We start from the raw sequence: 25,434 nt of genomic DNA, 5'->3' as shown, positions 1-25,434 counted from the left end.
TCTTCTTTATGCTCTTCTAGGGTCTTCTTGATTTCCTTCATATCCCGTACTAGGGTCTCATTGTTCATCTTTAGTTCTTTGAGTAGCTGCTCTAGGTGTGTCTCTTCTGGTCTTTTGAATTGGGTGCTTGGGCTTGGGTTATCCATATCGTCTGGTTTTTTCATATGCTTTATAATTTTCTGTTGTTTTTGGCCTCGTGGCATTTGCTGACCTTGATAGGGTTCTTTTAGGGTTTGTAGACCAGTTGAAGTCCTTATCTCTAATTTATCAGATCTACAGCTTCGTGGAGTACACTTTCTCTAACTAACCAGCAGGTGGCGTCCACGAGCCACCTGTTCTCCACAAGCCAGATCTCCCCTGCTTAGCCTTTTTGGTGAGTGGGGGAGTGAGTCTTGTGGGGCCCAATTGGTGTCCCAAGCTTGCGTGTATTTGGTGTTGCCTGCCCTGTATGTGGGGCGTGTTTCTGGGCAGTCGGGGAGGGGGGGTGGCCCTAACAATCAAATCTCCCTGATGATCCTAGAGTTTTAAAGCTACTGCAATAGTCTAATCCTTCAGTTCAGTCCTGCCACAGTTTGTCTCTGCCACTGACCCACAAGTCTTTGGTATTGGCGTATGGCTCCTGAGACTTGCAAGTGGGCCCCTCTTCCAGGCTGTGCACCCCGGGTCCTCTGTTGAGGGATGACTGTGCTATGTCACAGGTGAGTGCCGTCCCCCCAGGGCAGTTCTGGGCTGCTGGGCTGTGTTGGGAGGCTCCCCGTCTGCTCAAATGATGGCTGAATGGGGCTCTGTTAATTCACACTGCTCCCCCTTCCCAGCTCTGGGACATTCAGCTGAGGTTGCAGGGAAGGCTAATGTCCACGCCCAGTTTTGTGGTGTGTGCCTGTTATTTGAAGCACTTCCGTCACACTGGGTTGTCTGGGGCAGCTCTGGGCTATGGGGCTGGCGATGGGCAGGAGTGTTTCCTGTCCACCAGGATGGTGGCTGTGAGCGGACACCCCCCTTTTCTTGGGAAGTTGTGTTGTTTAGTGAATTTTCTCAGCCACTGGATTATTGCCTTTTGTCTCAGAGCTCTCTTAGTTCTGCTCTTGACTTGACGTGCCCAAATTTCAATTCTTTGAAGCTTTCTGTATTGAGCTTCTTAGAGTAATTGTTTTAGAAAAAGCAAAAAGGATTTAAAAAAAAAAACAAAAAAAAAAAACGGCCCTCCTCAGAGATCTAATGGGTTATTGAAATGCTAATAGACAAAGCAACCAGGGCCATTAAGGAAAGGTGCCCAGGGCAGAGAGATCAGCCTTGCTTCGGGATTTGCATATGCGCCTCAAGGCCTGATCTCCGCCCTTCCCCTTTCTGTGTTCACCAGAACTCCAAAAATCCTCTGCTTTTATTTTGGAGTTTTTCGTGTTGTTTTTTTTCTATGCCTGTCTCCTCTCTGCTGGGCTGGCTGCTCTCAGAGTCTCTGGTGTCTGGCCTCAGTCTATCTATGGTTGGAGTTTGAATCAGTAGAATGAGTTTCCGATAAGAGCAGCCACTGCAATTCTCCCTTCTCCTTCCTGGAGCTGACAGCCCCTCCTCCCCCGGGACTGAGCCTGGCAGGGAGGGGCGCGGGTCCCCTGGCCGCAAAAACTTACAGATTTCGCTGATCTCAGCAGTTCCACGTTTTCATGAGTGTTGTATGAAGTATGCCCAAAGACAGATTGCTCTGTGGTGTCCAGTCCATGCAGTTCCTGGCTTTTTACCTACTTTCCTGGAGGAGTAACTAAAACATACAGCTCACCAGTCTGCCATCTTGCCCCGCCTCCTGATTGTATATATTTTGACAAAACTCATCAAATCCATACACTTGAAATCCATGCATATTATTTTTAAATTATACCTCAATTTAAAAAGCTAATTTTTTTTATTCATCAGCAGTGGTTATCTCTAATGGGTAGGATTCTTTCACTTTCCACATTATGTATTTCTGTTGATTTGGACTTTTTTCAACAAGCATGTCTTAATTATTAAAAAGTCATGTTTAAGATCTTAAAATATAATGACGGTATCAAGGTATAAATCAAGCCATAATCAAAAATAAAGGTTAATCTTTTTCTGATTTTTGAATAACAAAGAAACTTTCTACATTTAAAAACAATGTCAGGATCTGTAAAGGAATGTAGCCATGGATTTTACTACATAAACATATTAGAATATATAATAAAATGTAAAAACAAATACAACAGGAAGTTGGAGGGGAAAATTACAAAAACATAATATTTGACAGTTTTATAAGCAAAAAAATTGAATTATAGGAAGGAAGGGAGGAGAAAAGAAAGGGAGAAGAAAAAACAGGGAGGGAGAAAAGGAGAAGAAAAGAAGAAAAGGAAGGGAGGGAGGGAAAGAGGGAAAGAGAGAACACAACTGGCTAATCAATAGGTGAATTAAAATCGCTGCTGACAGCCTGCCTCTCCGCCTGCACGCCTGACCACCACGCCGTGGAAATGCTTCCATTACCCCCAGTCCTTCGCCAGGTGAGGCCAGTGTCCAGGGCATTGGCCCCTCGTCTCACTCGGGCTTCTGCCAAAGAAGTAAAATTCGGTACAGATGCCCGAACCTTAACGCTTCAAGGTACAGACCTTTTAGCTGATGCGGGAGCCCTTGCTATGGGGCCAAAGGGAAGAACTATGATTATTGACGTGAGTTGGGGAAGTCCCAAAGTAACAAAAGATGATGTGACCCATGCAAAGTCAGTAGACTTGAAAGGTAAATATAAAAATATTGGCGCTAAACTTTAAAGGCTGTTGCCGATAACACAAACAAAGAGGCTGGGGATGGCATCACTACGGCTACTAGTACAGTGGCTTGGAGAATACTAGCAAATGTGCCAATCTGGTGGAAATCTGGAGAGGTGTGATGTTAGTTGTTGAGACTATAATTGCTGAATTTAAGAAGCAGTGGAAACCTGTGATGTCCCTGAAGAAATTGCTCAGGTTGCTATAATTGCTGCAAGTGGAGACAAAGAAATTGGCAACATCATTTCTGATGCAATGAAAAAGGTTGGAAGAAAGGGTAAAGGATGGGAAAACATTGAATGATGAATGAGAAATTATTGAAGGCATGAAGTTTCATTGGGGTTATAGTTCTCCATACTTTATTAATACATCAAAAGGTCAGAAATGTGAATTCCAGGATGCCTAGGTTTTTTTGCATGAAAAGAAAATTCCTAGCATCCAATCCATTGTACCTGCTCTTGAAATTGCCAATGCTCACCAGAAGCCCTTGGTCATAATTGCTGAAGAAGTTGATGAAGAAGCTCTAAGTACACTTGTTTTGAATAGGCTGAAAGTTGGCCCTCAGGTTGTAGCAGTCAAAGCTCCAGGTTTTGTTGACAATAGGAAGAACCGGCTTAAAGATGTGTTTTTTATTGTTCTAGTGGTGCAGTGTTTGGAGAAGAGGGGTTGATTCTAAACCTTGAAGATGTTCAGCCTCATGATTTGGGAAAAGTTGGAGAGGTCATAGTGCCCAAAGATAATGCCATGCTCTTTTTTTTTTTCCTTGTAATTTTATTGAGATATAGTCACATACCATACAATCATCCAAAGTGTACAATCAGTTGTTCACAGTACCATCATATAGTTGTGCATTCATCACATTCAATTTTTGAACATTGTCATTACTTCAAAAAATAATAAAAATTAAAATATGAATAAGAATAAAAATAAATTTAAAAATACCCCAAATATCCCATCCCCCTTCTTCTATTATTCATTTACTTTTTTGTTCCCATTTTTCTACTCATCTGTCCATACACTGGATAAAGGGAATGTGAGCCACAATGTTTTCACAATCACATGTTTAAACAGTATAAGTTATATAATTATACACTTGTTTTCAAGAATCAAGGCTGCTGGTTTGTAGTTCAACAGTTTCAGGTATTTCCTTCTAGCTATTCTAATACACTAAAAACTAAAAAGAGATATACATAATGCATAAGAATAACCTCCAGAATGACCTCTTGACTCCATTTGAAATCTCTCAGCCACTGAAACTTTACTTTGTTTCATTTCTCTTCCCTCTTTTGGTCCAGAAGATTTTCTCAATAGCACAATACCAGGACCAGACTCATACCATGTTGCCAGGAAGAGTTACACCCCTGGGAGTCATGTCCCACATAGTGGGGAGGGCAGCTAGTCCACCTGCCAAGTTGGCTGAGAGAGAGAGGCCACATCTGAACAACAAAAAAGTTTCTCTGGGGGTGACAAAGGCACAATTATAAGTAGGCTTAGTCTCTCCTTTGCAGGACCAGGCTTCATAAGGGAAAGCTCCAAGATCAAGATCTTGGCCTACTAAATTGGTAGTCCCCAATGTTTGCAAGAATATAAGGAACTCCTCAGGTGGATAAATGTAATATTTCCATATTCTTTTCCCAGTCCCTCAGGGGGCTTTTCAAATACTTTTTTGTCCTCTGCTCAAATTACTCTGGGATGTATTTTGGCTTCACACTAACCTGTACAAACCAACCCAATCTCACTCCCTATACAAGCTTCCATGTAATTATGATGTTTGAATAAACTGACCATACAAGTTAAATTATATAGTATGCTACAGAAAATAAAGATTTTCGACCAAATAAACATCTCTACTTTTGGTCTGTCACAGAAATTGAAGTTTTAAAACACAATCAGTATCATCCTTTACTCTTTAGTATGATTAGTCTGATTTATCTTATTCTTAACCAAGGCCATTTCGTTCATATCTCTAATTGAAGTCTCATCTCTTTTTCAGCTTCTTTAACATTTGCTGTATGGGGTAATGTTGAAATTCATAGCTACCGAACTCTAGCTCTGAGTCTCAGGTGTCATACAGATGCCTGAAATTCTAGAGACCAACCAGGTTATACACAAGAACTCAGCATCTCAGAATTTAGAAATAACCATTACAACTCAGGAATAGTTGTGACTGCTATAAGAGCTTACAGTCTAGGAACCATTACAATAAGCCTTTCCCTCATAACCTATGCTCCCAGATCCAATTCTCAGACTTTGTACATTATAGTCCATGTTAGTGAGGCATTATAATATCATCTTTTCATTTCTGGCTTATTTCAAAACATACTGTCCTCAAGGTCCATTTACCTTGTTGCATGTTGCATACCTGACAACTTCATTTCTTCTTGCAGCCACTCAATATTCCATTGTATGTGTGTATATATATATATATACACCACAGTTCACCATTTGGTTCACCATTCGATGTACCTCCATCTATTGCAAATTGTGAATACTACCACCATAAACACCAGTGTGCAAATGTCCATTCGTGTCCTGCTCTCAGTTCTTCCAAGTATATACCCACTAATGGAGTTGATGCCATGCTCTTGAAAGGAAAATGTGACAAGACTCAAATTGAAAAACATATTCAAGAAATCATTCAGCAGTTAGATGTCACAACTAGTGAATATGACAAGGAAAAACTAAATGAACATCTAGCAAAACTTTCAGATGGAATAGCTGTGCTGAAGGTTGGTGGAATAAGTGATGTGGAAGTGAATGAAAAGAAAGACAGAGTTACAGATGCACTCAATGCTATACGAGCTGCTCTTGAAGAAGGCGTTCTGGGAGGTGGTTGAGCTCTGCTTCAATGCATTCCAACCTTGGACTCACTAACTCCAACTAATGAAGATCAAAAAATTGATATAGATGAAGTCAGGATAGCCAGGCAGACAGTTTGGCTGCTAGAACAGAAAATTCCAGCAGCATCCAATAAAGCAGTTCTTACAACCTTAGCTGGATCAATGATTTCTTTTTTCACAATATTCACAAAATCTTCAAGCAGGAATTTTGAGTATTCTTTTAATAATTTCTGTACCACAGAAGTAGTAGTCATAGAAATTCCTAAAGAAGACAAGGACCCTGCAGTGGGCCGAATGGGTGGAATGGGTAGTATGGGAGGTAGCATGTTCTAATTTCTAGAATAGGGCTTTACCATAATTAATGAACTGTGATAGGAAGCTCAAGGCAGTGTTTTTCACAAATAGCTTAAGAAAGTCATTTGAAGAAAATGACAGAAAAGGCTGGCTGATGTAAGAAAATCACTTTAACCATCAGTTACTAGTTTCAGTTGACGATATATAATGGTTTACTGCTGTCATTGTTCATGCCTACAGAAAACTTATTTTGTATTTTTGAATTAAAAGACATTTGTACATTTTTGATAATGGGTACAAGATCCATGTACTGGTGTACTGCTTTCAAGTTATATCACTGAGGCATTTTTACTGATTCTGTTAAAATCAGGATTTTAGTGCTTGCCATCACTACATGAGAAGTTAAGAAACAGCCTTTCTGAGGAGAGTAAGAAAAGCTATGTACAAAGTAGAGAAATATCCAATTATGTGACAAACCTTGTGTAATAAAAATTTAAGTTAAAAAAAAAGTAATCCTGAATTTTTTCTACCAAATTAGTGAACATGATAGCATTTGATGGCAATCATGGAGTTGCAAGACAAAATTGTATTTATAATAAGTGGGAATGTAAATGGCTACATTTACCAATCTAGCAATATGTATCAATAACTTAATATGTTTATATTCTTTCAACCTCAAATATCACTTTTTGGAATCTCTCTAAAGGAAATAATCACAAAAGTCGCTCTTTTCAGGAGTATTCATAATAGGCAAAATGATTTTTAAAATCCAAAATGTCAACATTATGGGAATAATTAATTAATTAAGGTGTATCCATTCCATGGATTATTCTACTATTAAATGGTATTTGCTAAGAGTTTTTAATGACATGTTTCCATTTTTCTTTTTCTTTGTTTTTTCTTTCTCCTTCTCTTCTTCTTCTCCTTCTCCTTCTTCTCCTTCTTTTCTTCTTCTTTTTTTAATGCTGGTGATGAAGTCAGGATAGCCAGGCAGGCAGTTTGGCTGCTAAAACAGAAAATTCCAGATAGTGAAAAAACACTATATGCTTTTAGACACACCACATTTTTCCCTCCTTTATTGTATTTTAAATATAGTAAATATTAAATGGTGCCCCCACTCACCCAAATACATGTGCATTATTCAAGCTTAGTTCAGGAAAACAGAAGCCACTCTATGTGTTCTGGTTATAAAGCGTTTAATATAGAATCAGGGAGGAGGTGGGGCAAGATGGCGGACTGGTGAGCTGTATGTTTTAGTTACTCCTCCAGGAAAGTAGGTAGAAAGCCAGGAACTGCGTGGACTGGACACCACAGAGCAATCTGACTTTGGGCATACTTCATACAACACTCACGAAAATGTGGAACTGCTGAGATCAGCGAAATCTGTAAGTTTTTGTGGCCAGGGGACCCGCACCCCTCCCTGCCAGGCTCAGTCCCGTGGGAGGAGGGGCTGTCAGCTCCGGGAAGGAGAAGGGAGAACTGCAGTGGCAGCCCTTATTGGAAACTCATTCTACTGATCCAAACTCCAACCATACATAGACTGAGACCAGACACCAGAGAATCTGAGAGCAGCCAGCACAGCAGAGAGGAGACAGACATAGAAAAAAACAGCATGAAAAACTCCAAAATAAAAGCGGAGGATTTTTGGAGTTCTGGTGAACATAGAAAGGGGAAGGGCAGAGCTCAGGCCCTCAGGCTCATATGCAAATCCCAAAGAAAAGCTGATCTCTCTGCCCTGTGGACCTTTCCTTAATGGCCCTAATTGTTTGTCTCTTAGCATTTCAATAACCCATTAGATCTGTGAGGAGGGCCCTTTTTTTTTTTTTTAATCCTTTTTTCTTTTTCTAAAACAATTACTCTAAGAAGCCCAGTACAGAAAGCTTCAAAGACTTGCAGTTTGGGCAGGTCAAGACAAGAGCAGAAATAAGAGGAGCTCTGAGACAAAAGGCAATACTCCAGTGGCTGAGAAAATTCACTAAACACCACAACTTCTCAAGAAAAGGGGGGTGTCCACTCACAGCCATCATCCTGGTGGACAGGAAACACTCCTGCCCATTGCCAGCCCCATAGCCCAGAGCTGCCCCACAAAACCCAGTGTGACGGAAGTGCTTCAAATAACAGGCACACTCCACAAAACTGGGCATGGACATTAGCCTTCCCTGCACCCTCAGCTGGTTGTCCCAGAGTTGGGAAGGTGGAGTAGTGTGAATTAACAAAGCCCCATTCAGCCATCATTTCAGCAGACTGGGAGCCTCCCTACACAGCCCAGCAGCCCAGAACCACCCTGGGGGGATGGCACTCACCTGTGACATAGCACAGTCATCCCTCAACAGAGGACCAGGGGGTGCACGGCCTGGAAGAGGGGCCCACTTGCAAGTCTCAGGAGCCATACGCCAATACCAAGGACTTGTGGGTCAGTGGCAGAGACAAACTGTGGCAGGACTGAACTGAAGGATTAGACTATTGCAGCAGCTTTAAAACTTCAGGATCACCAGGGAGATTTGATTGTTAGAGCCACCCCCCTACCTGACTACCCAGAAACACGCCCCATATACAGGGTGGGCAACACCAAATACACACGCAAGCTTGGTACACCAATTGGACCCCACAAGACTCACTCCCCCACTCACCACAAAGGCTAAGAAGGGGAGAACTGGCTTGTGGAGAACAGGTGGCTCGTGGATGCTGCCACCTGTGGGTTAGTTAGAGAAAGTGTACTCCACGAAGCTGTAGATCTGATAAATTAGAGATAAGGACTTCAATTGGTCTACAAATCCTAAAAGAACCCTATCAAGTTCAGCAAATGCCAAGAGGCCAAAAACAACAGAAAATTATAAAGCATATGAAAAAACCAGACGATATGGATAACCCAAGCCCAAGCACCCAAATCAAAAGGTCAGAAGAGACACAGCACCTAGAGCAGCTACTCAAAGAACTAAAGATGAACTAAAGAGTGTAAGTGGGAGGACTTACACTCCCTGACTTTGAAGCTTGTTATAAAGCCACAGTTGCCGAAACAGCATGGTACTGGCACAAAGATAGACATATAGATCAATGGAATCAAATTGAGAATTCAGAGATAGACCCTCAGATCTATGGCCGACTGATCTTTGATAAGGCCCCCAAAGTCACTGAACTGAGTCATAATGGTCTATTCAACAAATGGGGCTGGGAGAGTTGGATATCCATATCCAAAAGAATGAAAGAGGACCCCTACCTCACACCCTACACAAAAATTAACTCAAAATGGACAAAAGATCTGAATATAAAAGAAAGTACCATAATACTCCTAGAAGATAATGTAGGAAAACATCTTCAAGACCTTGTATTAGGCGGCCACTTCCTAGACTTTACACCCAAAGCACAAGCAACAAAAGAAAAAATAGATGAATGGGAACTCCTCAAGCTTAGAAGTTTCTGCACCTCAAAGGAATTTCTCAAAAATGTAAAGAGGCAGCCAACTCAATGGGAAAAAATTTTTGGAAACCATGTATCTGACAAAAGACTGATATCTTGCATATATAAAGAAATCCTACAACTCAATGTAGGACAGAGAGCCCAATTATAAAATGGGCAAAAGATATGAAAAGACAGTTCTCTGAAGAGGAAATACAAATGGCCAAGAAACACATGAAAAAATGTTCAGCTTCACTAGCTATTAGGGAGATGCAAATTAAGACCACAATGAGATACCATCTAACACCTATTACAGTGGCTGCCATTAAACAAACAGGAAACTACAAATGCTGGAGGGGATGTGGAGAAATTGGAACTCTTATTCATTGTTGGTGGGACTGTATAATGGTTCAGGCACTCTGGAAGTCAGTCTGGCAGTTCCTTAGAAAACTAGATATAGAGTTACCATTCGATACAGCGATTGCTCTTCTCGGTATATACCCGGAAGATCGGAAAGCGGTGACACGAACAGACATCTGCACGCCGATGTTCATAGCAGCATTATTCACAATTGCCAAGTGATGGAAACAACCCAAATATCCTTCAACAGATGAGTGGATAAATAAAATGTGGTATATACACACGATGGAATACTACACGGCAGTAAGAAGGAACAACCTTGTGAAACATATGACATTATGGATGAACCTTGAAGACATAATGTTGAGCGAAATAAGCCAGGCACAAAAAGAGAAATATTATATGCTACCACTAATGTGAACTTTGAAAAATGTAAAACAAATGGTTTATAATGTAGAATGTAGGGGAACTAGCAATAGAGAGCAATTAAGGAAGGGGAAACAATAATCCAAGAAGAATAGATAAGCTATTTAACGTTCTGGGGATGCCCAGGAATGACTATGGTCTGTTAATTTCTGATAGATATAGGAGGAGCAAGTTCACAGAAATGTTGCTATATTATGTAACTTTCTTGGGGTAAAGTAGGAACAGGTTGGAAGTAAAGCAGTTATCTTAGGTTAGTTGTCTTTTTCTTACTCTCTTGTTATGGTCTCCTTGAAATGTTCTTTTATTGTATGTTTTTTTGTTTTTGTTTTTGTTTTTTAATTTTTTTTTCCCATACAGTTGATTTAAAAAGGAAAAAAAGGTTAAAAAAAGAAAGAAAGAAAAAAAAAAAAAAACGAGGAAAAAAATATGTAGTGCCCCCTTGAGGAGCCTGTGGAGAATGCAGGGGTATTGGCCTACCCCACCTCAATGGTTGCTAAGATGACCACAGACATAGGGGACTGCTGGTTTGATGGGTTGAGCCCTCTACCACAGGTTTTACCCTTGGGAAGACGGTTGCTGCAAAGGAGAGTCTAGGCCTCCCTAGAATTGTGCCTAAGAGCCTCCTCCCGAATGCCTCTTTGTTGCTCAGATGTGGCCCTCTCTCTCTAGCTAAGCCAACTTGAAAGGTGAAATCACTGCCCTCCCCCCTACGTGGGATCAGACACCCAGGGGAGTGAATCTCCCTGGCAACGTGGAATATGACTCCCGGGGAGGAATGTAGACCTGGCATCGTGGGCCGGAGAACATCTTCTTGACCAAAAGGGGGATGTGAAAGGAAATGAAATAAGCTTCAGTGGCAGAGAGATTCCAAAAGGAGCCGAGAGGTCACTCTGGTGGGCACTCTTACGCACAATTTAGACAACCCTTTTTAGGTTCTAAAGAATTGGGGTAGCTGGTGGTGGATACCTGAAACTATCAAACTACAACCCAGAACCCATGAATCTCGAAGACAATTGTATAAAAATGTAGCTTATGAGGGGTGACAATGGGATTGGGAAAGCCATAAGGACCACACTCCACTTTGTCTAGTTTATGGATGGATGAGTAGAAAAATAGGGGAAGGAAACAAACAAACAAACAGACAAAGGTACCCAGTGTTCTTGTTTACTTCAATTGCTCTTTTTCACTTTAATTATTATTCTTGTTATTTTTGTGTGTGTGCTAATGAAAGTGTCAGGGATTGATTTAGGTGATGAATGTACAACTATGTAATGGTACTGTGAACAATCGAATGTACGATTTGTTTTGTATGACTGCGTGGTATGTGAATATATCTCAATAAAATGAAGATAAAAATATATATATATATAGAATCAGGGGCTCACAGGATCATTGAAAGAGCAGAGGGGGGCGAGCTCAAGGCAGCTGTGGTGAAAGTGGGAGCAGTGAGCGCGGAAGGTCTCAGACTGAAGCGGATGGCTCTTGAAAGCTTGCTGGAAAGCCTGGACAAAACATCTGTTCAGCGTCCGGCGGTCACCAGCTCTGGAGAGTAATACCTTCCTCTTCCCTTCGCCTTCTGAATTTCCCCCAAGTTCCTCGCACCGGCCTAACCTGGAAAGCGGGTGGATTCTGGGAAATGTAGTTTCCTGCTGCTTGGAATTGCGCAGGCGCGAGAGTGATGCCGAGCGCTACAACAGACTATCCAAAAGAACATGCGGGTCTGAGTTTCACCGGGTCCCTACCTGTCAGAGCCAGGTAAGTAGTCAGGAGGCCACAGGTGTTAGGGTTCAGTAGCAAAATAATCTGGATTATACATATCAGACATTGTGCTATATATTTCGTTGCTAAAATCGTTTCGTTTTTCATGTCTGGCATCCGCAGTTTATGTGAATACAAATTTGCAAATCAAAACAAAATAAATGTGTTACATTGCTGATGGGAATGTAAAATGGTGCACTTGGCATGGAAAACAGTTTGACAATTCCTCAAAAAGTTAAACATAGACCATTGGACCCAGCAGTTCCACTCTTAGCTACATACTCTCCCAAACTGAAAACATATGTTCACATAAAAACTTGTACATGAAGCATTATTCATAATCACCAAAAAATGGAAACAAATCACCAAAAAATGGAAACAATCCAACTGATGAATGGATAAAAATGCAACTGATGAATGGATAAAAAAAATGTGATATGTCCATTCAATGGAATACTCTTTGCAATTAAAAAGTAGGTACTGATACATACTAATACATGGATAAACCTTGAACATATTATACTAGGTAAAAGACACAGAAGGCCACATAGCATGGGATTCCACTCCTATGGAATGCCTAGGATAGGCAAGAGAGACAGAAAGTAGATTAGTGGTTGCCAGGGGCTGGGGAGAGGAGGGAATGGGAGGTGATTGCTAATGGATGCAGATTTTTATTTGGGGTGATGAAAATGTTCTGGAATTAGGTACTGGTGATGGTCACACAACTCTGAGAACATACTAAAGACCATTGAATTGCACGCTTTTAAAGGGTGAAGTGTTTTGCTTTTTGTTTTTATAATTGAATTATATTTAAATTCTTTTTTAAAAAATGGTTACTGACAAAAGGGGGATGCAAAATGAGATGAAATAGTTTCAGTGGCTGAGAGATTTCAAATGGAGTCGAGAGGTCACTCTGGTGGACATTCTTATGCACTATATAGATAACACGTCTTAGGTTTTAATGTATTGGAATAGCTAGAAGTAAATACCTAAAACTACCAAACTCCAACCCAGCAGTCTGGACTCCTGAAGACAATTATATAATAATGTAGATTACAAGGGGTGACAGTGTGATTGTGAAGACCTTGTGGATCACACCCCCTTTATCTAGTGTATGGATGAGTAGAAAAATGGGGATAAAAACTAAAGGACAAATGAGGTGGGATGGGGGGGATGATTTGGGTGTTCTTTTTTCACTTTTATTTTTTTATTCTTGTTCTGGTTCTTTCTGATGTAAGGAAAATGTTCAGAGATAGATTGTGGTGATGAACACATAACTATGTTATCATACTGTGGACAGTGGATTGTATACCATGGATGATTGTATGGTGTGTGAATGTATTTTAGCAAAACTGAATTTAATAAAAAAAATGATTACTGAGTAATCCTATTAGCACTGAGTTCAATTGGTGTCCAGATCATGGCTTCTAAATATATTTCTTCACTAAATGGGATCCAGTCTGAAGCAAAGAAAGTACAAGGTGAGCCTGGGACAGTTCATTGTGCCTGAGACAAGGAAGTACTCAAAGAATGAGGGGACATGTCTAAAGGACACTGACCAAATTTGGGACAACTTGAGCATCAAAAAGAATAACTACTGCAATTGATTGTAATATACTGAGTAAATTAAAATCCATAAACAAGAGAGAAAAAGATAAAAAAGTGATTCTTTACAGAAGAGTGCCAGCTACTAGATATAAAAAGAATTATAGAATTAGAAAATCACCATTTTGCAACTCTTAATGAAATAATTGATTCAGGCAAGGCTTGGCAATGGATGCTACAACTATTAGGTGAAAGATGTTTTATGAACCCAAATATTCCCCAAACAGATTACTTATTAATTTAATTGCAAATAGAAATATATACCTTTGCAATGGAGAAGTCTGGTAATGACCACCTTAAATAGGTGATCATATTTAGCATCATTAATTACAGAAAAACTTGATATTGTGCTTCCTAATGTGATGCTATATGAAGTACACAACATCACCCATTAAGTATTCTTACTAAATATGTGGCCTAAAGATAATCAAGCTTCTCCAAACCCGACCTCCCTTTTCCAAAAATTCAGGGGATCATGGGGTAAGTTAAAGGAATTCATGTATGGTATTCTACAAGGCAATTAGCCAAAATTCTTCAAAGAGTAAATGTCTTAGAAAAAAAGAATCATCGGCAGTAAAGGGACTCCTGAAGATTAAAGACAATTAAGCAACAACAACAACAAAACACAACAGTAAACTCCTATTGCTAGCTGCATTTAGATTTTGTAAATAATGCTGACACAATGCAGATATAGCATGCTTTGGTGATGATCTAAAATATTTATTAAAAATTTTTAATAAATGGAAAATTTTATTGCAATTTCCTGCTGTGTTTCTTCCCCTCTTGGAAAAAAATGATAATCACATAAATGCCTGTCTTCGAAAGCAAATAATATGTCATGTGCTTCAAGATATTCTAATGATTTATCACTCAGGCACAGATTTAGCCTGGTAAGAAAATAGAAATGCATGAAACAACTTTTCCTTTCATTGGGCATGCAAAATCTCTCCACTTGTTAAAGTTATTAACTGCAGTGTGGATCACACCATAACACATTTCTGGCCAAAATGCAGCATTTAGAATGGCACTCCCAATAGAAATATAAGGTGAGACACAAATATTAGTCCCATATGTAATTTCAAATTTTCTAGTAGCCACTTTGAAAAAGAAAAAAGAAAAAGGTAAAATCAATTTAGTTGTATATTTTATTTCATCCAGTATATCCAAAACATTATCATTTCAACAAATAATCAATATAAAAATTATTAAAGAGATATTTTACATTCTTTTTCTCTAAGTCTTTGAAATCCTGTATATATTTTACACTTTCAGCACATCTCAATTTGGAGTAGCCACATTTCAGGTACTTCATAGTGACTTAAATATTGGACAGCATGAGTCTAGAATATAAATATTAGATTGAAATAGAATTAGCTTTAAGTGCTATAGCTGAACAGTAACAAATACAAAGATTTCAAGAGTGAACTTTGCTCATGTATATTTTTTATCTACTTTTGCTCTGGAAGTTTTTCAGAGAAGACAAAATAACCTGAAAAATTTTGTTTGTGTACCAACAAGTGCTTAACGTAGTTGCCTTTAGGGTAAAAGAGTGGAGATAACTAGAAGAAAAGAACCTCCAGTTTTACATTGTTCAAAATCATTAACTATGGATTAGCTCATAGTATTTATAGTTTGCCTTCAGTTTCAGAATGCAAGAAACATAAAGTTTCCACATCCTGTCAATTCTTCCTTCAAACCAGCCTTTGCATTTTTCTTTTTAGATTTCCCACTGCCCAGACCTTAACCCAAACCCTTTGGCTCCCACACTGGATGGTAGAGAAGCTTCTCACTGGTCTCTCTGCTTCTGAAGTTCTCTAGCCCCACCTCACAGGTATCAGCAGATTTGTCTTTTTTCCTCTTTCCTGCCTCACAGACACTCACCTGGCAACAACTCCAGCAACTCGTATGTCCCAGCCATCCTGGATGGAAGGTTTCTATTATCTGTCTTCTCCCTGTCGCTCTACCTTGAATGCCGTTTACCTTCCCCTAGCAACTCAGACTCACTCACTGATTTTGCACTTTCTGTAGTACTATTTCCCATAGGTAATACATTCTCCCCTCCCTCACTCTGGCTGGTTAAGTCCTATCCATCTTTCCCTGTTTGGAGTAAATGTTATCTCCTTTCAGGTGCTGTTGTCTGTTTTCAGGCGGCTCGACTTCCTCCTGCCCAAGTTGGGTCATTTGCCAATCACCGCCATTCACTGTCTCATGACTGTCGCCATGTGGGTTATCTTACTCTGGAGTCTGCAGGGCCAGGTCATTGATTCCTGCAGATCCTTAGCACCCTACCCAGTGCTGAGCTCACAAAAGACTAAGTAGGCACTCACTGAGCTGTGTTCCCAAGGCTTCTCCACAGTTTATACAGGAGACGACTAGAAAGTCAAAAGGCATGCATAATGCTTGTTGTGTGAAACCCATAGTTACTTTTGTCCAGAGGATAGATTAGGACCATGGAAGACATTTAACTTTTGTTATATCAGTTGCAAAAATGTCCTCAATTCTTCATCCTTTTGTGGATCCATGACCTTTGCAACGTGACTTTGTAGCTTCTTCCCCAAGGAGGTGGGGTCCATTTCCCCAGCCTTGAATCTGGGCTGCTCTTGTGACTTGCTTGGCCATTAAAATGAGACAGAAGGAAACAAAGTGCCAGTTATGAGACTAGGCCTCCAAGTGCCAGTTGTGAGCGGTGGAACACAGTGGGAGGAAATCCTGAGACTGGGTCCCCACATGTCAGTCTGGCTAGGCGGGTATCCAGTGAGGTGACCTTGAGCAGGCACCTCACCTCCTAGGCCTTGGATTCCTCATCTGTGAAATGAAGAGATTCAGCCAGGAAAATCCTCAAGTCTCTTCTTAATCCTTATCATTTCATGTTTAAGAAAACTGTTAATATGTGTATGTTGCATATGGCCATTCTTACCCCAAGGGACTATTGAATTATTTGCCAGCCATTGAGGAAAAATGAGAATATTCTGTATGTGGAACAGATAACCCAAACACAGTATTCACATAGTTTTAGCTATCATTAATAAAATCTTCAACCATCCTTGAAAATAGTCATGATATTGTGACTACTATTTGCCAGGTGTTTCCATGTACCATTGTCTCATTTAATTCTCACAACAAACCTGGAAGATAGACATTAATTTCTCTTTACAGTTGGGAAAACAAACCCATGTAGGTTATACAACCTCCCCTAGGTCACATAGTTAGTGAATGTGGGTGGATCTGGGATTTAGACCCCATCCTACTCAGAGGCCATGCCTGCCCACTAGACGACACCGTCCTGCAATGATTGGGATGGTTCGTAATGGGACATAGATGTTAACTTAATTCCTTTATGTCTTCTGGTGTGAGGACTGCCTATTAAAATGTTTTAAAGCTGGTAATTTTTTTGTACCTTAAATCTTTCCCTTCAGAGTTTCTGCCCAAGGATAAGTTCACGGTGAGGACCTTCTCATCTCTGTTTCTTTGGGACGGTTCTCCCACTTAGTGTCTGTCCTGGCCAGTGGCTCACATTTCACAGCATAACATTCACATTTAGAACATGGATGTTATATCTGTATGAGGTTATCTCTATTCACAAGGTACACCTTCAGTTGAGACCATGAACAGACCAGGTCCTAGGACTACAGGCACACTGGACATAGACCAGCCCCAACTGGACAGAGGTGATCTGCTTTGGTTTCTCTGCCTGCCAGCATGAGAAGGCACCATGCAAGAGAGTGGTCCGAGGCACAAGTCAGAGCCGGAACAGCATGAGGACAGTATTGCGTAGCAGGGCTGCCTAGTGTGGGGTAAGGAGGGTGTCCAGGGTAAGGAGAACATTTTCAGGGATGTCAGCAAAGGGAGTGCACCCAAAAGTCAGGTGGCCCATCCTGGGGATTTGGAGGAGAAGCAGGATGAGGAGGGTGTCCCTGTGTGGGGGAAGTGGGCTGTTGTGGGGTGTCAGAGCCAGAGCAGGATGAGAAAAGCATCCATCTGGGAGTGTGTGAAGCCCAGAGTGGGGTTCAGAGCCCATGCAGGGCAAGGAGGGCATCCATGTGGAAGGCCAGCCTGGCATTTGGGGTTGCAGCCCGAGCAGGTGAAGAGGGTGTTCATGCAGGAGGCTAGCTGACGTGAGAAGTCCAAGTCTGGATGGGAGTTTTGCATAAGGGAGTGGATGGTGGCAATGATGCAGAATTGGCTACAAATCAAATAACTATACATATTTTAAGGATGACTAGAACTAGGTTTCTCACTATCGGAGAAGGGAGTTACAAACATGGAAAGGGATAAAACTAGAATTAACTGCGTGATAATGGACTGGAATTCAAGATATCAGTATGACTCGGGGTTTTCAATACATGGAGACAGAAATATAGGTATATACATATATGTAAATATAGATATATACACGTATATATGTGTGTGAGATATACCATATATATGTGTGTACTATACTATATGTACACGCATACATACACACACACATACAAACATACGTACATTCTACCTTGGTCTGTCTACTAAAAGGGTCTGGGAGAAGGAACATCTCAATAATGAAGAGTACAAGGTAAGCTTGGGACATCTTGTTGTTCCAGAAAGCCAGGACATGCTCAAAAAATGATGGTGGATGTGTCAAAAGGATGTAGAAGCCAACTTGAAGGGACTTCCAGTGGCCAAACTTTAGGGATGGGGAAAGGGTTTGACTACAAAGGGACAGCATGAGGGGATGTTTTCTGGAGTGATGGGACTGTTCTGTATCTTTATTGTGATGGTGGTAAAGGAGATAATTTTTCTGTATATAAAGTAAAAAATAAGTTAAGAAATTAAAAGGAGTTACTTTATTTCACTGGAAAAACCTGACGGATGCCACTTTATTCAGAAAATCAGGTGAACATCACAATACTGGGACAAACCAAAATCGTGTGCCACCTGAGAGAAGGCAACAAGAACACAGTGTCAATTTTGTAATATTCCTGCTAAACATGTAAAACCTGAATCTACATGAGGACACATCAGACAAATCTGACTGACTTTCCACAAAATACCTTCCCTGTAATATTTTGAAGCGTCAAAGCCATGAAAGTCAAGGATGTGAGAAACTATTTTATTTTCAGCACACAGATCCTGTACATATTTTGTTATACTTATATGTGGGTATTTCATTTTGAGGGAAACGATTGTGAATAGTATTAAGTTTTAAATTTTGGTTTCTGCATGTTTGTCTTTTTTATATAGAAATACAATATAATCTTGTGAGTTTGGAGTGTGTGTGTGTGTTTTTTGTTTGTATTTTATTTTATTTTATTTTGGTAGATTCCATGAGAATTTCTATGTGGACATTCATGTGACCTACAAGTAAGGACAGCTTATTTCGTCCTTTCCAATCCAGATACTTTTTATTTCTTTATCTTGCTTTATTGCTCTGTCTAGAATTTCCCGTACTATGATGAATAAGAGTGGTGAGAATAGACATCCTTGCTTTGTTCCTGATCTTAAGGGGAAAACATTCTACCTTTCGCTGATAAATATAATGTTAGATGTAGGTGTTTTGTAGATGCTCTTAATGAAGTTGAAGAAGTTTCCAGTTATTCCTAGTTTGGTGAGAGTTTATATCATGAATGGATGTTGAATTACTTTTTAAAATTTTATTGTGGTAGCATATATATAACACAAGATTTCCCAGTTTAACCACTTTGATGTGTACAATTCAGTGATATTAACTAAATTCACAGTATTGTGCTACCATCACCATCATCTACTACCAAAATGTTTCATCACCCCCAAAACACCAGAGAAGCCCAAATTAAGGGACATTCTTCCAACTACTTGAGCAGTATTCCCCAAAACTGTTGAGGTCGTAAAAAAGAAAAAAACAAGGAACAACTGAGACACTGTCACAGATGAGAGGAAACTTAACGAGACACTAAATGTAATGTGGAATCCTGGATGGATCCTGAACAGAAAAACGACATCAGTGGAAAAACTGGTGACATTTGAGTAAATTCCAGAGTTTAGTGAATAATAATGTACCAATGTTGGCTTTTTAGTTTTGCCAAATGCACCACGGTAATTTAAGATTATAATCTTAGGAGAAACTGATACTGTATATACAAGGAGCTCTCTGTACTATATTTGCAACTTTTCTGAAAATCTAAAATTATTCCAAAATAAAAAGCTTATTTTTAAAAATCACTTCCTTATATACTACACCCTATGAAAAGCCCAAAAGATCAAACATCTCTGTTTGGATGTGTTGGGGAAGTGATGAACACACTCAGCTGCAATCTCCCAGTCCTTGCCTACCCCCTCCTTTTCCCCTCTTGCTTGTTTGTGCACAGATGTTTGGTATGTTTCCATTTTGGCTTGTTAGTGTCCAGGTGTTCAGTATGTTTCTATTTTTGCCTGTTTGTGTTCAAGTGTTTGATATGTTTCCATTCTGCAAGAGACTGCAAGCAGTCCGAGGGAGACAGTAAATCTCAAACAGCCCTAGCTCTTTGCCACAGGTTGTTTGATAAATGCCTTTTGCTCACTGGTAGGGCCTCTTCCCCCTGGGTGTATAAAAACCCAATACTCGGGCAGCACAAGTTTCCCTCATCTCTGATGCTCATGATCTGAGTGGTTGATCTCTCTGGGGAACTGGCCATGATGGACCTTTTTGTGCTGAGTAAGTAATAAAGCAGTCATTTGCTGAAAATCTCTATTGTGTCTGAGCCTGTGTACCACAATGCACCATATAGCAACTTGCTCCGCAGGATGTAGATGGAATCCAGTTAGATACTCTGTTGTAGAATTGAATAAAAAAGTGAACAAAGCAAAGTCAATTATTTTTATTGTATTCTGATTATAATGATCTGTGGGAGGGAATGACAATTGCCTGCCTATATTCATTCTTTACTAACAGAACTCCAGTTTCAGTGGGTACATTGCCACCCAGCTAAATGACTACATTTACCAGCCTCCCTCGCATCCTGGAATGACCCTTTGACTAAGTTCTAGCTGATGCAATGGAAACAGAAGTGTCTGACGTTTCCCTCCATTGAAATAGATGGGTATGTACTTCTTCCCTTCCTCCTTCCTGCTGACTGTTTTGAGAATGTGAGGGCCTGAGGTGGCACACTGAGGCTGACAGAGCAACAAGAGAGCATGAGCCTGGGTCTCTGAGGAAGTAACTGTCACATCCAATCTTATCTGATACATGATCATACACAACCATTTTCTTTTAATTAGAAAAATTCGTAAAAAATATATAGATGCATAGAAAAAAATTAAAAATGAACTTTAATACCATCACCTGGAAATTGCTTGTTTTGACATACCAAATATCACTTATAAGATAAATAGATACTTATTAGATTGAAGAAAAAATAATTCTTAGAATCCTATTCATTGAGTCTTGTATCCTACTTTTAAAAAACTAATATTATATCTGAGCACTTTTCTGTAAATTTATTTCTTGAAAATATTGTTCTGATGGCTGTATAATATGCTTTATGGTGACAAATGACTGATGAGTATGAATTTGATGTTAAATAGACCTGTATTTAACTCTCATTGAGCCACTGACTAGCAAAGTCACTTCAGGCAAGTTGTGCCAACTCTTGTTAAAATGGAGATAAATGGAGGATTTACCTTTTAGAGCTATTAGGAGGATTAAATTAGTTAATGCATATAAAATCTCTAGCACAAACCCTGGATCATAGGAAGTTCTTAAACTCTTGTGATATTATTACTCAGACAAACTCTTTTTGGCATTTAATTTGTTAGGGTCTAATCAAGAAATAAGCAAGTGAAATAAGCAAGACATATAAGAACAAGTATTATATGATGTCACTTATAAGAGATTTCTAGAAATAGCAAATCCTCAGAGACTAGAGGATTAGAAGTTATGGGAGGAGGGATGATGGGGGTAGGGAGGTTGATATGGAGTATAAGTGAATAGAAGGGAAAAAAAGAAATAGGAACCACCTAAGTACTTGGAATGGAAGGAATTTAATGCAGGGATTGATTACAAAGGTGAAAGGGAAGCTTAGAAATAAAACAGGAGACAATTAAACAACCAAAAGGTTAACAACAGCAAGAAGGCACCACCACCATTAGGCTGAGGAGATATAGGAAAGGAGGTTAACCAGAGCCCAGGTCCAGGGAAGTGAGAATCTCGGCAGACCTTTCCTGCGGGAGTAGAACCATGGAGGAAAACCAGCTACTTCTGGAGATGCCTCCTGAGGTAAAGGGGCGGGGGTGGAGGTACCCTGGATTCTCCCTTCCTCCCACCCTGTAATCTCTCTCAAGAACCTTCCACTGACTCCCAAACCCATCCAGGAGCCTGGGAAAGGGATTCTCCAGGGAGCAGCCTCCCCGAGATACAGAATAGAGTAGGGGAAAAGTAAGTAATGGGTCTGATGGAAACAGCTCCAGAGTCAACATAGTTCACCCCTTTTACTATTTAGCATTAATTTTCCACTAATAGTTAATCACATGAACACATGAAGGTGTTTCTCCTTTGTCCCTTCAACAGGAAGAGGCACAAATCCCATTGCTCATCATATCCATCTCAGGTCCAAGATCGCCAGGTGAATTTCAGTCCTCCCCGTCAAGTCTGGATGTGGCTTCTTGGTCCATTGACCTTGTTGCAAGGTTGAATACCAGCAGCACTCACATAAAACACCAGGGGAAGAAAAGGGGACAAAGATATCAATGGTTAATATGTATATAAAAATATGTATAACTCCTACAGTTCTCATTTCTGTAACTGGTCACAAGAGCATGTTGATATTTATCACTTCTTTCTTCCACCATCCATTCCATATTACCCTGGCCCTCAACCAGCACCTTGGCTGGTCAGGGTTATTTACTCAGTGAAAAACACTTTCATACCTGAATGGTCTGAGTCCTTAGTGCTCTGTGTTTGATTGCTTTAGTCTTTAATGGGCCTTTAATATTAGACAATGCTCTCCTGATAATTAATACCAATCACCCCATAAAGTGCAATTATTCTTTCTCAGCCTGTCAATTCAGTGGCATGAGGAATCCTAAATGGTCAAGTGGCAGGCTCAACTTCCAGTTTAATGGGACCATTATTGTATCTCCTGAAGTAATAATCCCTCCCTTGAGAACCTTGACATAACGCCAGGAGAACCCAAGGTTTGCACATGGGAGGCAAGAGTTTTTCCAGTGATTTATCAGGTATAACAATGAGAGGGGCCACTCCCAACTTTACCCCTTGGCTCCTGGACCCATGTATTCTGTTTAAGAGAGAATTAGCATCATTTAGTGCTGCTGGTTCAGAGCATAGAAATGCATTCAGTTGGGCAGTACTTCAACCTTGCAGGTGTTGTCTCCCAGAAGATGCCACAAAAAGTCTTCAGCAGGTCATTTTCTCTTCTATTGGGCCTCCTGCTTCTGGGTATCTTTTAATTGGAGAGTTGAATGAAAGTTCCATTCTCGTTCGAAGTTACTACTGTGAAGGGAGTTCTTGAACCAGCCATCTTATCCTTTGGTTTTTTTTTCTTTTTTTTTTTTTTAATCATTTTATTGAGATATATTCACATACCACGCAGTCATACAAAACAAATCGTACTTTCGATTGTTTACAGTACCATTACATAGTTGTACATTCATCACCTAAATCAATCCCTGACACCTTCATTAGCACACACACAAAAATAACAAGAATAATAATTAGAGTGAAAAAGAGCAATTGAAGTAAAAAAGAACACTGGGTACCTTTGTCTGTTTGTTTCCTTCCCCTATTTTTCTACTCATCCATCCATAAACTAGACAAAGTGGAGTGTGGTCCTTATGGCTTTCCCAATCCCATTGTCACCCCTCATAAGATACATTTTTATACATCTGTCTTCGAGATTCATGGGTTCTGGGTTGTAGTTTGATAGTTTCAGGTATCCACCACCAGCTACCCCAATTCTTTAGAACCTAAAAAGGGTTGTCTAAAGTGTGCGTAAGAGTGCCCACCAGAGTGACCTCTCAGCTCCTTTTGGAATCTCTCTGCCACTGAAGCTTATTTCATTTCCTTTCACATCCCCCTTTTGGTCAAGAAGATGTTCTCCGTCCCACGATGCCGGGTCTACATTCCTCCCCGGGAGTCATATTCCACGTTGCCAGGGAGATTCACTCCCCTGGGTGTCTGATCCCACGTAGGGGGGAGGGCAGTGATTTCACCTTTCAAGTTGGCTTAGCCAGAGAGAGAGGGCCACATCTGAGCAACAAAGAGGCATTCAGGAGGAGACTCTTAGGCACAAATATAGGGAGGCCTAGCCTCTCCTTTGCAGCAACCGTCTTCCCAAGGGTAAAACTTATGGTAGAGGGCTCAACCCATCAAACCACCAGTCCCCTATGTCTGTGGTCATGTTAGCAACCATGGAGGTGGGGTAGGCGAATACCCCTGCATTCTCCACAGGCTCCTCAAGGGGGCACTACATCATTTTTTTTTCCTTGTTTTTCTTTCTTTCTTTTTTTTTTTTTTTTAACTTTCCCATCTTTTTTAAATCAACTGTATGAAAAAAAAAAGTTAAAAAGAAAACAAACATACAATAAAAGAACATTTCAAAGAGACCATAACAAGGGAGTAAGAAAAAGACAACTAACCTAAGATAACTGCTTAACTTCCAACATGTTCCTACTTTACCCCAAGAAAGTTACATAATATAGCAACATTTCTGTGAACTTGTTCCTACTATATCCATCAGAAATTAACAGACCATAGTCATTTCTGGGCATCCCCAGAATGTTAAAAAGCTTATCTGTTCTTCTTGGATTATTGTTCCCCCTTCCTTAATTACTCTCTACTGCTAGTTCCCCTACATTTTACATTATAAACCATTTGTTTTACATTTTTGAAAGTTCACATTAGTGGTAGCATATAATATTTCTCTTTTTGTGTCTGGCTTATTTCACTCAGCATTATGTCTTCAAGGTTCATCCATGTTGTCATATGTTTCACGAGATCGTTCCTTCTTACTGACGCGTAGTATTCCATCGTGTGTATATACCACATTTTATTTATCCACTCATCTGTTGAAGGACATTTGGCTTGTTTCCATCTCTTGGCAATTGTGGATAATGCTGCTATGAACATTGGCGTACAGATATCTGTTCGTGTCACTGCTTTCCGATCTTCCGGGTATATACCGAGAAGTGCAATCGCCGGATCGAATGGTAGCTCTATATCTAGTTTTCTAAGGAACTGCCAGACTGACTTCCAGAGTGGCTGAACCATTATACAGTCCCACCAACAGTGAATAAGAGTTCCAATTTCTCCACATCCCCTCCAGCATTTGTAGTTTCCTGTTTGTTTAATGGCAGCCATTCTAACCGGTGTTAGATGGTATCTCGTTGTGGTTTTAATTTGCATCTCTCTAATAGCTAGTGAAGCTGAACATTTTTTCATGTGTTTCTTGGCCATTTGTATTTCCTCTTCAGAGAACTGTCTTTTCATATCTTTTGCCCATTTTATAATTGGGCTGTCTGTACTATTGTCATTGAGTTGTAGGATTTCTTTGTATATGCAAGATATCAGTCTTTTGTCAGATACATGGTTTCCAAAAATTTTTTCCCATTGAGTTGGCTGCCTCTTTACCTTTTTGAGAAATTCCTTTGAGGTGCAGAAACTTCTAAGCTTGAGGAGTTCCCATTTATCTATTTTCTCTTTTGTTGCTTGTGCTTTTGGTGTAAAGTCTAGGAAGTGGCCGCCTAATACAAGGTCTTGAAGATGTTTTCCTACATTATCTTCTAGGAGTTTTATGGTACTTTCTTTTATATTGAGATCTTTGGTCCATTTTGAGTTAATTTTTGTGTAGGGGGTGAGGTAGGGGTCCTCTTTCATTCTTTTGGATATGGATATCCAACTCTCCCAGCCCCATTTGTTGAAAAGACCATTATGACTCAGTTCAGTGACTTTGGGGGCCTTATCAAAGATCAGTCGGCCATAGATCTGAGGGTCTATCTCTGAATTCTCAATTCGATTCCATTGATCTATATGTCTATCT

General features: G+C 40.1%; 1 pseudogene; it reads left to right on the top strand.

Annotated features, from left to right (window-relative positions):
- Positions 1-2,477: 2,477 nt before the first annotated feature.
- The window catches only part of LOC119532763, a 36,828-nt pseudogene continuing 13,871 nt past the window's right edge, over positions 2,478-25,434 (top strand).

The sequence above is a fragment of the Choloepus didactylus genome, chromosome 4, assembly GCF_015220235.1.
Source record: "Choloepus didactylus isolate mChoDid1 chromosome 4, mChoDid1.pri, whole genome shotgun sequence".
Classification (NCBI taxonomy): domain Eukaryota; kingdom Metazoa; phylum Chordata; class Mammalia; order Pilosa; family Megalonychidae; genus Choloepus; species Choloepus didactylus.
This window is presented reverse-complemented; position numbering and strand designations above follow the sequence as displayed.